The sequence below is a fragment of the Mus musculus genome, chromosome 8 (assembly GCF_000001635.26).
Source record: "Mus musculus strain C57BL/6J chromosome 8, GRCm38.p6 C57BL/6J".
In the NCBI taxonomy this organism is placed as follows: Eukaryota; Metazoa; Chordata; class Mammalia; order Rodentia; family Muridae; genus Mus; species Mus musculus.
In genome coordinates this window covers 89660938-89676549 of record NC_000074.6, presented here as the reverse complement: position 1 = coordinate 89676549, position 15612 = coordinate 89660938, and the positions used below count along the sequence as shown (strand labels likewise).

The 15612-nt window shown below is 43.8% G+C and overlaps 1 non-coding gene across 1 annotated transcript; it reads left to right on the top strand.

The window, feature by feature from the left end:
* The first annotated feature begins 9245 nt into the window (after nt 1-9245).
* Nucleotides 9246-9377, top strand: Gm24212. Its single transcript, XR_003947714.1, has one exon. It is a non-coding gene; the product is annotated as a small nucleolar RNA SNORA17 (small nucleolar RNA).
* Nucleotides 9378-15612: the final 6235 nt, after the last annotated feature.

Below are 15612 nucleotides of genomic sequence, written 5' to 3'. Positions count from 1 at the left end.
ATAGGAAGGGTCTGATATCAGTTCTTCTACTTAAGCACTTCTCACAGCATTTTGGAATAAATAAACAGACAAGTGTACAAAGTATATAATATACATATGGGTGTATATGTGTATATATATGTATATGTGTATATATGTGTGTATATGTGTATATATATATATATATATATATATATATATATATATATATATAATAGAGTAGTTAAAGAAATAACTCAGGCTCAAGCTTCCATTTCTTCTAAGGATAGCTTGGAGGGGGGCATGGGGAATCATACCGGGACGGAGAGGGAGAGGGAGAGGGAGAGGGAGAGGGAGAGGGAGAGGGAGAGGGAGAGGGAGAGGGAGAGGGAGAGGGAGAGGGAGAGGGAGAGGGAGAGGGAGAGGGAGAGGGAGAGGGAGAGGGAGAGGGAGAGGGAGAAACAAATACGGAGACTGGGACCCACTCTAGGCCACGTGAGCAGACATCTCTTAGCTGGCACCAGGCTTGACTAAGGACTCCTGAAGACACTTCACTAGGGTGCTTTAGGAGAGAATAGGATGGAGAGACCCATGAAGGATGGTGAGGTCTCCATAAACTAGAGATGGTGAGGAGCCATTGGGATCTGAGGACAGGGAAAGAAGCTGGACAGGTAGGACAGGGCCTGCGTTCATCAGAGAGGGACGGGTAACTGCAGGAGCACTGCACTGAGGCAGGACCCCAGCAAGTGCTGCTCTCCTCATGTAGTTCTACCGTCTGCAGGCTGGAAGAGTTCAGCATCACACATACATTGGCTAGAGCTGAGATGCCCCTTCTCCCTGACCTGGAAAACACTCCCCAGGGCAACAGTGGGGAGTGAGGAGGCAGAGAGGAGAGGTCAGCATGGATGTCCGGGGCCAGCCTGGTACAGGCTGAAGAATGAGCACATGGCTAGTTAGAGCCTTCTAATTACGCTGTGCCTCAGTTTCACCTTGCACTTGACCAGAAGATGCCCAGTCAGTCAGATGCTGCTGGAGATGGTCACTTCTGTCCTTCTACTCAAATGCCAGATGTGGGGCACAGAGTGCCTAGGACTGCAGTGGGCACTCGGGCCAGGCAATTTGAAGTCAGTGAATTGGCCATCTCCTCTTTCTGGAAATCTGTGTCCTGGCTCTACTTGAGCCTCTGTCCCTGGGAGTGGCAATGAACCCCACCCCCTTGACTTTGGGAAGAGAGGGTCCACAGCTCTTGCTTTTTTTGTTGTTGTTTTTACCCAAGCAAATGTGCCTGAAGTGATTCTGGAGAGCTCACCAGTTGTCAGATAAAATGATTCGGCCTGATTTGATTAACGTCCGAGATGGAATTTGAGAGTGGAGGGGCGTGTCTACGCCCCGATAAAGAACCGAGGCCCTCACTAAGCCCACCAGCTTGCTTTCCCATCCTCTGTGTCGGCATGTTTAAGCTTTCGTTTCAGCTGCTTCCTTTCCAAAGGGGGAAAAGATATAAATCACAGGCGCAGAAGTAACTAGCAGTTGTGACATTTTGTTACAGAGTTTAATTACATGAATCATAAAATATTGCTACAATTTTCCAAACTGTTAAACCTTAATTAATACGAACCCACAGGGACCACCTTGATCGCTCTAAATATTCTGAATCACAACTCCTTCAGTAGTGCCTTCATCTGCCTGAAATGCTTGGCAATGTGTAAAAAGTGATTAATTATTAGAAATGAAACCAGACAAATTAATTTAATATAAATGAGGCTGTACATGGTTTGATTAATTCTTTTTAATTACCTATATGTTATTTTTTCAATAGTTGAACAAAGGACCCCATTCTTCTCCTGCATGTTCATATTCATTAATCTCATTAGTAGAGTATTAATATAATTTTATCGCACATTCCAGAAGTACGGCACATTGACAAACCATAATGGATCACAGCATTAGTGCCCTACCACTACATTAATTTCAAGACATGCCTGGCTCGTCTGTAATTTACTTTGAGGCTTAGTTTCAAATGAGCTGAATAAGCGTGTAATTATGACATCTGCTTCTTCTCAGGTACCTCTTTGTAAATCAGTGACAAAGAAATAGCAAGTCTAAATATGTGTTAACACTCGGGTAGCATGTATAATTGCAATATGGCCATGTGTAATGAAGATTAAATTAGACTGTACTATACCTGACATATGCAGGAACATAATTTGAACAGCAGCTATTGTTACAGGAGAAGCACCTGCAAAATATCAATATTCGAGTTGAGCACAGAGATATTAAGCAAAGAAGGTGACACAGATAATCATCACCAAGTCACCAAGGCAGGAACCACACTAAAGCAGGGTGCCACTCTCAGTCACATCTCCTCTCATGTAGGATGACAGTTGGTCATGAATTTCATGACGTTTTTTCCAGAAGGGTCCATTTCGGATGTTGCCAGGGCATGACCTCACGCTGCATATCTTGAATGCTCAGCACTTCTGCTCAAGGCACTGGGGTGGGCACCATGCCCAAAGTTCCCATCAGGAGCTTCAGGCTGGAAAGTGGAATTCTGGGAAATTCATCTAGAGCATCTGTCTATATGGTTAATCTCAGCTTTCCTTAAGCAAGACTCTTCGGTGATAAATGAACTGGGTAAGGACTGCCTAGAATCTGGGGTAACTCTGGAAATTATCTGTCAGGACAAACACATTTAGGAAAGAAAAGATTGAGGAGGCCTGTGTCTTCAGAATTCCACACAGAAGTTGAATTAAGGGAAATGTAGCAGGTCTTAGCTGCTTTGTGGGCTATTCTTTATTCCACGCTTTATAGCCCCTATCACTAGATAGGAAAGAAAAGATAGAGGGAGGGAGGGAGGGAGGGAGGGAGGGAGAAATGGAGGGAGGAAGAGAGAGAGGGGGGTGAGGGAGGGAGGGAGAGGGAGAGAGAGATCTGAATCTAATCTCTTTCTTCTTTGAGCACAACTACTAAGAAACTGCAACCAAACTCCCTGAGCAACAACCACATCCACCTATCAGGACTGTAGCATTTATATATCCTCTGAAAAGTTCCCAGAGTTCCAAATATCACACCGTCGCAGAAACTATCTGCAACTGGCAAAACCATGCCTCTGGTAGAGCACGAGGCAAATCAAAGGCAGCTGCTGAGGACAGCCTGAAGAAGCCCAATTTCCCACACCAGGTATTAAAACAAAAACACTTTCTTACAATATTCTTATGTTGTTGTTGTTGTTGTTGTTATTGTTGTTGTTATTGTTATTTAAGAAACCAAAGTTCCAAAATTATCATTACAGGACGACTTTGTATCTTCCATCACAAACCACTCCACTCCTAAAAGTGAATGAATTCACTCAATATTTGGCAAGGATTTGTCACCTGCCCATTCTCCCACACATCCCCAGGTATTCTAGGGCAAAGTGGGGCCTCTGCTTGACTGTCCATATGGTTTTTCTCTCTTGGAATCCCCAAAGCACTGGAGTCATGAGCTTGACAGAAGCCAAAGAATATTGCCTTTGAGTTTAACAAATACACCAAAGGAATCCGGGGCTGTATCTCAAAACAATTTTAAGAAGTTGGCTTATTTAATGAAATCCCCATGCTAGCCATTTTAAGTTGATTGTAAGGACATGTGAACGGGAGCTAAAAGATGAAAAGAATCATGCTTCATTGAAGATGCCAGGCAAAAGCCTGGCACAAGCGCTGGTTGCATTGCCAGGGGAAGTGTGGATTCTCCGTCCTGAGATAGAATGGCTGCTGAGACATTTCAGTGCGGCCCAGATTGAGACTTATTTACCCAACCCCTCTGCTCACTGTTTTAGGCACACCACCAATTCAGACTCTCAGGAGAAATGAATTGCTCTCAGACTGGGACGTTCATGGGGGATCTGTGAGTAGGTTTTGTAACAAGAAAGAGAAACCTGACTGTCAGTACAACCTCTTCTTCAGCCATTTTCCTCATCTGCCCATTGGTTTCATAGCACTGCCGAATGCCTCCCCATGCCAAACATTCCACTAAGCACCAAACAGGAAGTGAGGTGATGGAGATGATGGTTATTCAGTCCCTAATAGAAACACTTACATGGGACCTTCTTAGATTTCAAAGGTGATTTGTTTAATAATAATAATAATAATAATAATAAATAATGCCTATCAGGTGAGCTGTTCTTCATGTCTTTTTCCCTCCCACCTCCTTCTTCTCCTTCCCTTTCCATCTGATTTCCTTTCCTCCCCTCCCTCCTCACAGACATGTGCAGGAAGTCTCTCCAGTACACACAGGAACTATAGTTTGGAGGTGTTCCCTGCCCTTCTGTGGTCCTACTCTCTGCCTAGAGAGCAGTTTACTTGTGAGTGGTTGAGTGAGAAGCTACCTTGTAATATGAAGAATGGCACCTGGACTTTCCCAAAGCCCCCACTTCCACTCAGCAATTCTGTGGAGTCTTCATGTGACACCAGGCTCCTTTCACCTGTAAGTTACTGCTTAATTCCTGACCACTAACTGCAGGACAGTGAGTCCATTAAATGCACACTGCCGATTGCTACCTCCTAAGAAAATCCATGGCCAATTCTCCCCAACATGAAGACTGACGCAGCCTCTGTTGCTTATTAGAACTTCTTTGAGAGAGACCCTATATTGAGGCTGTGGCAATTTAGAGGCTCACATAAAACAATCAAGAACATATTTACATGTTTAAATGGTAGGAGAGAGGGTAAACCAGAACTGTATCCATAATGTAGACTCAGTCTCAGGCTAAGAAACCATGACAGATAAAAACCAATGAAATCTCATTCCATATGGTTCAAGACAGCCCTTCCTGTTGTCTCCACATTGAATTGTTGTTGCCATCTGAGTGACATCTAAAGGCTGTGGAACCACCAATGCCGCTCCTCTCTGGAGTGGGTCAGTGGTAGAACATGAGCTTAGCTTTCACGAAGGCCTAGGATACACCCCAGGGTTAAAAATAACTCCCTTATGGTACTAGTAACTTGTCTAGTATATTCTTGTGCCTTCATCCCTTTAACAGCTAACCCAGGCTCATGAGGAACTGTAGTGATATCCCACACCATGTAGGGAGGAGAGATGCAAAACTTGGCAAAGAGTAGACCCAGAGGAAAATGGCAAGTCACTGTCATAAAAGTCCTTCATGTTCAATAAGGTGCAAAGATCCAATCTGAAATTTTTTTGTTGTTTAAAAATTGAGCTCCTCACTTACTCCCAAGAAACTTAATTTGATGACCTTTCTCCATCTTTGAGAGAAAATTTAATTTCTTAGAAAATTAAAGCAAAAGAGGCAGGTCCTGTTTCTTCCTATCTGGATTATATAGAAAGCAAGGAGAGCTTCCAGATGTCTTGGAACCATCTCTTTTTGTATGTGGAAAGTGGGATGGAAACTGTGTCTGGTATGGGACACTTTCTATTGAGTACTTGAAGATGTAGGTCACAAGACCACAGGTTGGAGAATATAAAAGCCCTTGTATGACACAGACAAATGGAGGTAGGTGGCTCATTGGAACATTGCAAATTCTTCGAAACCATGGGGTTCTTGAAGTAAGGCATCCCTTGACAGAGAGAGCTATTTCTGCCCAGGAGAGGGGAGGTTAATGTTTTCATAATGATGGGTTTCGCCCTCACGACACAGATGAAGTCTTCAGTGATTGTATTCCCTCTCCATGGGCTTGCCTAGCTATCTAAAAGTCAAATGGTGGGAGGGAGCAGGTGGGAGTCATGACTGCACAGTGCTCTAAGCCAGAGCTGTAGGCCACCACTCTGGTATGCTCTATATGCATGCTCTACCATAAGACTCTACAGAGTGGATAGCCTATTGTAGAGTTCTTACCTTCATCTTCAAAGCCCATGACATCCTAGCCTGATGAGGCTTCCAGTGCAAACACTGGAGCATTACATACTTCTGGTTGGGAATGTTTAATAATATGCACTACACTCAAACCCAGGCTCCATTTTTGACTCAGCAATTTCGATTCTAAGAATATGCACACAAGTACTGAGTATACATGCTCACTAAATATGTGTGTGAGAACGTTTGTGGCAACCATAGGCAGACTGACCCATAACTAGAAAGGAAGCATAGAAACCAACAGCTGAATGAAGGAAATGTAGCAAAGTCATAGAATGTTGAGCCATCTTGAACATCCAGCACAGTTACAGTAAGGGGTGACTCTCCAGACGTGGTACAGAGTAAAGAAGGACACACAATGCATAATCTATAGTGTGTATCTAGAAATTCAAGGGGAGGCGATTCTTTGGTACAGAATAGAGGGCAGGATAGCAGGCATCTCTGGGGGAAGACAGCAGGAAGGAGACTTTGAGATGGTCAAAAAAAAGATGGTGGATGAAAGAGAAGATGTATGTCTCTAGGGCATGCACACATGCATAGAGAAGAAAACGAACTTTACCAGGTTACCTCTTCTTTATATCTGCTCACTCTTTACCATGTATCTTCAGCATCTAATCTCCAAAATTCTGTCTAATGGGGTAAGGATAGGGCTCTGGACTAGGCTTCTGGACCTCTTGAGCTCAGCATGTTTGTATTCTTAATGGGAGGACAGGGCTAGAACAAGTAGGCAGACATGTGTTTTCAGTCTGAGAACAATAGGTGACAGTAGACAGATGGCTTCCAGGTGATGGAGGATGGAGCTGACTATTGACAATCAGGGAGACCTTACTGGGGAAGAGAGCCTGCCACTGAGACTTGAAGAATGAGGACAAGCCAGCTCAGGAACAGCCTGGAAAAGAGTGCTCTGGGAATCCAGAAGTAGGGACAGTACAGAATGTGTGACATCAGGAACCAGAGAAGAGGGGCAAGAAGTGGGTCAAAGAGATGTCAGGGGCTGTACCTGTAAATCCAGGCTGGTCAATAGAAGCCTGGTTTCAAGCTCACCTAGAATCTGACCTAGTGTTTTCAATCTCTCTCGACCCCTGTGAATCACTCCAGCTATGTCATATCCTTGACAGGTTAACAATTTTGCATCCTGAAATTGTTTGGACAGACTTCCTTCATAGGAGAGTGTAGCATGTAGCTTTTGCTACCCTGCCTTAAGCCCTGAGTGGACTGTGCTACCAGCCCCCACCCACAGAATACTGGATCTGCAGATGAAAAACACAGACATATGCATTACTCAATTTTAACTCGTCTTATTGGCTTAATTGTTGGGCATTATTAATGTCCCATGGCTAACATGTCCTCACCAATACTCTTAGTTCTGTCCTCAACTCAGTTGCTTGGCCACCTTCAATCCTTGTTCAACATCCCAACCTCCTGCCTGAAGAACTGGCCTATGACCACTTCGCCCGAGATCTCTCATGTCTGGTTGGCTTTTCTCCATCGGAAGCGTGGCAAAATCACCTTTCCTCTCCCTTCTGCATCTGCTATCTTTTCTGTGGGGACCCAGAAGTCCTGCCTATCCTACCCAGCTCAGTGACCATTAGTACCTTTATTGATGGATCAAGAACCAATTAGGGAACCACCCTTACAGGAGATTACTGAATCTACTTGTTAAAACTACTTAGCAAAAGGCAAATACCTATATACTGCCAGAAGGTCTTCCTTGAGCTTCTGAAATGGAAGCAAAGAGTCTTAGAAGCCTGTAACATGGTGTGTGTGAAGTAATCAGAGAAAAAGATGGGTTAGTATAAGACACATAGGATTCATAGGACCGAGGGCCAGGTACTGTGAAATCCCGATACTCAGGGATGAGAAGTAAATGGATCATTACAAGTTCAAGGCCAGCCTGCTCTACATAGTTCCTGGCCAACCAAGCCTAAACGGTGAGATCCTACTGTTCATTATAAGTGTGTTAATGGTAATATAATACCTTCTCTGCCACCCTCCAAATCCATTAAAGCCTATGATTTTTTGCTTGTTTGTTTTGTTTTGTTTTGTTTCAAGACAGGGTTTCTCCGTATAGCCCTGGCTGTCCTGGAACTCACACTGTAGACCAGGCTGGCCTGGAACTCAGAAATCCACCTGCCTCTGCCTCCCAAGTACTGGGATTAAAGGTGTGTACCACCACCACCCAGCCATGATTTTTTTTTTAAACCAGTGTTCATACAACCCAGGAATGTGAAATTTAAGAAGGGGCTAAACATCATACTGAAATGGCCCAGCCTAGAGTAGAATGAGGCAATGAAAGAGAGTTGGTTGGTGCACCATGGTCCACTGTTCATCCCTACTGCCTCCAAGGTGTTCCTAGCAGGTGTGATCTAGGCTTCAACTGGACAGAGAGCAAGAGACAGGAGATGCAACTCTAATCACAGCTTCAAGGATAAAACAAAACCATGCAGCCTCTGATTGCATATCACATCAGTCAAATGACTGACAAACACATCTTTATTAACCTAACCAGACAGTTCTGGTGCAAAGTAGTAGAAGATAGCTTATCCCTACCCTCCATGCAGAACCCAGAATACATCATCACTAGAACTCTCCAGAACTTCCTGTCCAGTCTCTGGATTCCCAGAAAACATGGTGAGGAATGAGCCTGAACCCTGAGGAGTTGATCATCAAAATCATGTTCAAACCTCTGCTATTAAGAACAGAGCCAGCAACCAGCTTCTGTCTCAGACAGGACATACAGGCAGGCAGCTGGAAGCCTGCTTTATCTTGCACCTCCTAGAATCAGGAAAGGAAAACACCAGGAAAAGTCACCTTAACCTTCAGCTTAAGGAGAAATCACTAACATTTCAGACCATGAATAAAGTAAGGGGGGCATCCAGCCTGTTCCCAGGTCTATGAGCTGGAATGATGTGGTATGGAGCGGGGAGCCAAATGGGCAATGTACTAGCATACACACCCCAAATGAGTGAGGACCAAACACTGTAGTTGGAACATAATTTTAAAGGCAGAGAAAAATAAAGCTCTTTATGGTGGAGGGGTGTAATATTTTTTGCTCAAATTTTATTTGAAAGAACTGAAACTCAGGGTACAGAAGCCCTGGGTTTGGCTAGTAGAAAGAAAATCAAACAAAGCATTTATTTTCACTGACTTCAAGCAACTTCCATGGTCCTGAGGCTGAAGACCAGCAGCAGAGGCAAGAGGCAGCCTCGCCTGGATAGGCCCAAATGGCACACACCAAACAGTCTTTGCTCTCCAAATTGGCAGTTCTGGGGCAGGTGTACCACAATTTTTATCCAAGACCACCTACCAAGGCTGCTGCTGTTGCTTAAGTAACCTGAAATTCTCATCATCTTGAAGTGGCTATACCTTATCTTCACACAGGTGGTCTTAGCTCTAGTATTTTCTGGGGTCAAAATTTGAATCAAAAGCCATCTTGCTTGCCCTTTAAGGTGCTGTAGATGTGACTACTGTGTCACATATGCGTCCATGGGGAGCAGAGAGGAGAGGGGTTCTGTCTATACTCATCATTCTGCCCTAAGTACATCTGAACAACTACTAGCCTAACATTCACTGCAAAGACTGAGCCTGAGACCACCACTAGTCTTGCTTCAGGGGACCTGGACAGGAAGGTAGCTCGAGATGACCACCACTCCTGTGGCTCCCAGGCTCCATAGGCTCCCAAGAACCCTGCCTAGGATAAAGGGCCCCAGACAGAAGTGAGCCCAAGACAGATAGGCCACTCAGGTGGGTCAGGAGAGGAGTGAGCCTGGAATGACTAACCGGGAGCTAGCCTGAGATGGACTCCAGTCTGCCATCTCCAGGGGTGTGGAACATGCTTGAGAAGACTCCTACCCAGCACCATATGCACAAGTAAGATATAACACTCTGAGATCATGCCTGAAATGACCCCAGACACTCAAGAGACCCAGGAACCACTAAGAGGAGCAAGTAAGAGGTGATGAAAAAGAAGAAAAATAGAAGGATGTGGGCACAATGAAGAGAGAGAACTGGAGACTCGAGACTAGTGAGGATCAGCCTGATGTGACTACCTGGTGACGCTGCCAGGGATTGTGGCAGGGTCCTGGTCTGTGCTGAGACTAGGGGCCACATCTGGGTCCATAGCCCTGCAGCAGCAAAGGTCTGTTACTGTCAAAAGCCAGGCAGACATCCCTGGTCTGGGTGCTACTGTGGGCATGGTGATGTCTGAGGACTGTGTAGAACTGACCCCACCCCTCACCTGGGCATTCTGGAAGACTTGACCTTAGAGACATGAAAGTAGGAGAGCTGGCCCTGCCCTTTACCAGCTGCAGCATTCAAAAGAGCAGGTCCTGCCCCTCACTTGGGTGGAGGGAAGAGTTGACCCTGGTTGTATGGTTGCCAGTGAGCCCACTAGGAAGACATAAGAGCATGAGAGACTGTGGGCTGACCATCTCTGATACTTATCAGGCCCAGATCCAGGACTTTCAATTGGCCCACCCCATCAATGAACTGCTGGGGTGCATAAAGGGGCCAGTTCTACAGATCCAAAACTACTGGATCTCCATGACACAGAGCAACAACAGGATAACCAAGAGGAGTGTATCTACATGAAAGGGAACTAGGTCAGGGTTTTCTAAAGTTTGTGTACTCATGTCTCCTTTCATATAAAACCTTTCTTTGTGACCCCACACATATATACATATATTAAACATTAATGGTGATAGTTTACAAAGAAATTTATTTTAAAACAAATCTGTGGTACTTAGATAATATTACGATTTAATTAAGACAAAAGTGAATTTTATGTTATTGAGATAGATGTATCCATTTTTGTAAGAATTATTTAATACTGCAGAGCATAAAATACCTTCAATATTTTTAGATCTCAGTGATATGTTGACTTTCTAATCATAAGTGCTGACATCACAGCTCCTCAAAAATAAAAAACACGAAGTGGAAGAACTTATTAAAAGTCTGGTGCTAACCCTAACCAAAATTCATTTGAGGAAACTCTATGAAACCCAAGTCAACAACTCAAATGGTAGTTTTTCAAACCAAACATTACAATACAATACAATTTAAAACAACCTAATCCAATGCTGATATGCTAAGAAATGGTGGTTTGAAAGTATTAATAGTCTTTATTTTCATAATTAAGCCAGTATGTGTCTATAAGAGCTAAATACTTTGTGCAGTTTATGACACACAATAATCTTGACTCTGAGCCAAGCGTTTTCAAGCTGTGCTCTTGGGTGTTCTGTAGTACAACTGCATAAGGAAGCAGTCCTCAACCTTAGGTCATGATTCCCATCGGGGTCACATATCAGATATCCTGCCTATCAGATAATTTACACGGCAATTCATGACAGTAGCAAGATTACAGTTCTCAAGTAGCAATAAAATAGCATTGCGGCTGGGGGTCAGCCCAGCATGAGGACCTGTATTAGAGGGCCACAGCAGTAGGAAGGCTGGGAACCACTGGTGCAGAGCAAAGTATACCTGTGTGTTCAGACAAAGACTGAGGAAAAGTCATGTATTACTACATGGACGAACACTAACAATATGTCAAATTCATTGCTTGTTTGCTTTCGAGTTAATTTTTAGCTACTACACACTCAGAAATCTGACTGTTGGCCATTTTTTTTCAAAACTCCAACATTGAGTTATGTGAGCTGGTGTAGAATGAGAATCCACCGATTAGTAAGCTATGACCCCAGTGGACTCATCGGCTGGATAAGCTAAAAAATAGCTTTTGACTCGGCAGCACCAACCCTGTGCAGACACTTGGAGACACTGGATTGAGGTGTGCTGGTCCATTCCTATTCATCTCTGCCCTGCTTCTCTCTACTCTTGGCCATGCTTCTCTGGATGAGATCAGAGAGAACCACCAGGCAAGAGCCTCTGTCTCGAGATCGAAACAGTGTATTTCCAACTGCCCCCTTGCTAGGCAAGAAGCCAAATTCCATGGAGGGATCTCCTAGCATGTAGTTCAGATCCACCTAACAGGAGAACTCTGGGAAGCCTCTCTGAACTTGAGTTCTCAAGGCATGCCGTAACAGGTCTTCTTTAGCTCAGCATGCCTGCCCATCACTCAAGGTTTTAACAGAAGGCAGCACCCCAAGAGAGAATCCTCACAACCAGCACTTTAAAGCCAAAACTTGAACCTGACTCCTGTTCACACTAGTTGTGCAAATATATAAACAAGCAAACGAAAACTCAAACAAACAATTCTTATGCCTGTAGCTCAGCTTCTCCTGTATGAAGTGTATAGAAGAGTGCTTGATCAAATACCGATTCCAACAGGAAAACTTGAACTCAGTACAGCCTCCTCCGTTAAGTGGATTTACAGCTCTGTTGATTAGGGTATACACTAATGACTTCAGGAATTCAGAAGTTGCTTTCGAATATAACCCACCTGGGATTATACAGAGCATCTGGGGCAACTTCCTGCTGGTCTGGAAAACCAAGGACCTATCTGAGTTTTGCCTATTAAATATCTTTGCCCTACTATCACCACGATCCCAGGTCATCTCTCTGCCTCTTTCTGTTTCACGGGCTCTGTTCCCACAGCCCTGCTGGGATGCAGCCACACAGGGCGTCAGTTGAGAAATGAGTGGTTATTTGTGATGACAACTCAAACCACAGAGCTGTCAAGAAGCCCTGGCTGGAGGGGCCGCAGGGAGCGGGCGGAAGCCCTGCAACCTCCTCCAATTTGTGTCACGTCAGGGGAGGGCAGAGTGGCCCCCACATGAGTAAGATCCCTGCTATTCACACACCCACAGCCCTGTGGACAGGACTCGCTCCAGAGGCCAATCCGGAAATGTTTCAGGAATGCAATGAACAGGAACATGATGACACATTTATGAACCTAGGTCCAAACTTTGCAGATAAAAATACCGTGCTGAAATAGGAAACGAACTATATTCCATTGCAGCGTCCTAACATCCACTTTTCTGGAATGGCTGAGGCTAATATGCTGTTCAATAGTAATAAAGCTACCATGTGTTTATTTTGCTGGAATTAGGGGTCGGGTCTTTAGCAGAAGCCTGCATGACCAGCTTCTCCTGGGATCCCTATTCTTTCTCAATGAGATTTCTAATGCCATGATCTCTTTAGTCCAGTCTGGGAAGCCATTCCTGCAGAGGTTCACTAATTTTCCACAAGCCACACACTTCATGACGGAGAAGAGACGTGACTCAACAACAGAAACCATATTCTCAGCTGCTACACAGGTTTGTGTTCAATAGCCAGCAGTATGCAGGCTTGTATTTTCAGGAGTACTTCCATTTTGGAGTCAAGCCTACCATCTTAAAGATAATCAGAGTTACCTTTCTCCATGCCCCATAATTCCTTTCTTCAATTGAGATCCTTCAGCCATTGTTGTTGACGGCAGAAGCCAGTTTTTCCTAAGTTTGTATACCTACAACCCAGTCCAGTGGTTTGCACATAGTACATGTGAATGGACGGATGGATGGGCAGATGGATGGTTGGATGGATGGATGGATGGGAAAATGGCCAGAAGATTGTCCAACTCCTAGTTCACTGTTCTGCCTACAGTTCTCTGTAGGTCACCTTCTTGTAGTTACCTTTAAATGGACTTTTCAACAACTTGACCTAGATTTACCCTTGACATGTGATATTTAGGACTCAGAGAGATCACTTCCCCTGAGGCATCACAAGATGTGGAACAAGTTTACAAATCAAACAAATGACAGCCTTTGTTTGTTTTTGTTTGTTTGGGGGTTTTGTTTGTTTCTGTTTGGTTTTTCTTCTCAAGTTTCATGGACTCCTTTTTGAGATGCATCTGGCAGTGGGGGTGGGGACAAAGATGTTTGTACTGTAGGGTTATTAGAAAATATTGGCAAAATTGTTAACCTTTGAAATAATTTTAAGGTAAATGTAAAACTGGCATTTTTTTTAACAGCTCACACAGTTGGGTGTGGCTACTGCATATTCTAGTAACCATCTGGGTGCTTCATGCCTGAGGCTCTACGTAGCACCATAAGTTGCATTAACCTATTGGATATGTCTTTTTATAATACTATTTTTCTAAGCATTTTCATATTCTGTGCTCATAGAACTTAGCTGATTTTTCAACGTTGGGCTTTTTAATTAGCAATTTCCAGGGTATTATAAAGGATCAGATGCTTCAATTTTCGTAATATTTCCAAGTGAGGATGTCATCATTTATTTAGCTCTCCCCTATTGCACAATTTATGTTGCAGCCAATATTACAGCCCTCCAAAACAGCACAGTGATAAATCACCCCAAGGAAGGGCCTCTCTCAGAGCTCTCTTCTTGGACTATGGCCTTAGGGTCAGTCCCCAGCAGCCTGCCATCCATTCTTAATAACTGAATTTGTGAACAAGAGCTGAGCCCACCAGGGGATATGGAGCAGGAGAAGAAGGTTAACTCACTAGTCACTGAAGACACCGGCAGTGTCATCTGTCTGGACTATAGGTCCCCAGTCCAGTTCTACACTACTATAACCTTTTCTTTATAATGTGTTTTTATTCCAAAGCAATGCATGTATTGTAACAATTAAAGCCAGGTAAATATTTATAGAGGAAATTTAATAACTATCTTCTACCATAATCTTCCCACTGGACTGTGATGGCGTATTTTAACAATCTGGTGTGTATCTTTCCCTGTATTTTTCTGTACCTATACTCATAATTCAATGCTATAAATACATTTGTTTTATACAAATAGTCTCCTACATAAAACACTTCAGATATCATTTTCTCTTCTTGGGTTCAACAGTGCACTGTTCTAGGACTGGCACACATAGACTGGAGTCTGGTGCCTCAAGAAAATCTACACACACACACACACACACACACAGAGAGAGAGAGGGGGGGGCAGAGACAGACAGAGACAGAGATAGAGCCCATAGGAATGGTAGGAATGCCTTTAGGCCAGTAAGTAGCTCGTTCTTCACAGGAACTGATAGTATTCTATCCCACAGTTGTGTCACAGTAAACTCAGACTTGTTTTTCAATCAGTGAAATTCATATTCTTTCTATATAACTGATTTCTGATTTACCAATGCTATGTAAAAGTTGAGATAGTTGGTCTTAACACTACAAGAAAAATTTTTTCTTTCTCCTCAATTCCTCTTACAAGTTTCCAATTACCTTGACAGGGCTACTGTTGGAATCTGAACTGCACCCCTCCTTACCCGGATTCATATCCCAAACACTTGCTCCCAGTGAGTGATACTGTTATGAGAGTCTCTGGAACTTCTAGGGAGTAAGGCCTAGTGGGAGGAAGTATGTGACTAGAGATGAGCCTTTGAAGATTATATTCCTACTCCCTCCCTCTCCCTCATCCTCTCCTCTTCTCCCCTCATCTACAGCTATGGAACAAAGAGACTATCACAGGCTCTCACTACCCTACCCTCCTCACTGCAATGATTTGACATCCTCTGAAACCATGAACCAAAGTAAAGAAGAGAAGCTATATTTGTTTGCAACAAACACATGTTGAATGTCCACTGTGAGCTTATAGCATGTACATATATACATGTGTAGCACATGCAGGGAAAGAAAAAAGAAAGGAAGGAAGGAAGGAAGGAAGGAAGGAAGGAAGGAAGGAAGGAAGGAAGAAAGGAAGGAAGGAAGAGAGAGAGAGAGAAAGAAAGAAAGGAAGAAAGAAAGGAAGGAAGGAAGGAAGGAAGGAAGGAAGGAAGAAAGAAAGAAAGAAAGAAAGAAAGAAAGAAAGAAAGAAAGAAAGAAAGAAAGAAAGAAAGAAAGGAAGGAAGGAAGGAAGGAAGAGAGAAAGAGGAAGAAAGGGAAGGAGTTGAGAGAAACTAGTCTCTAAGT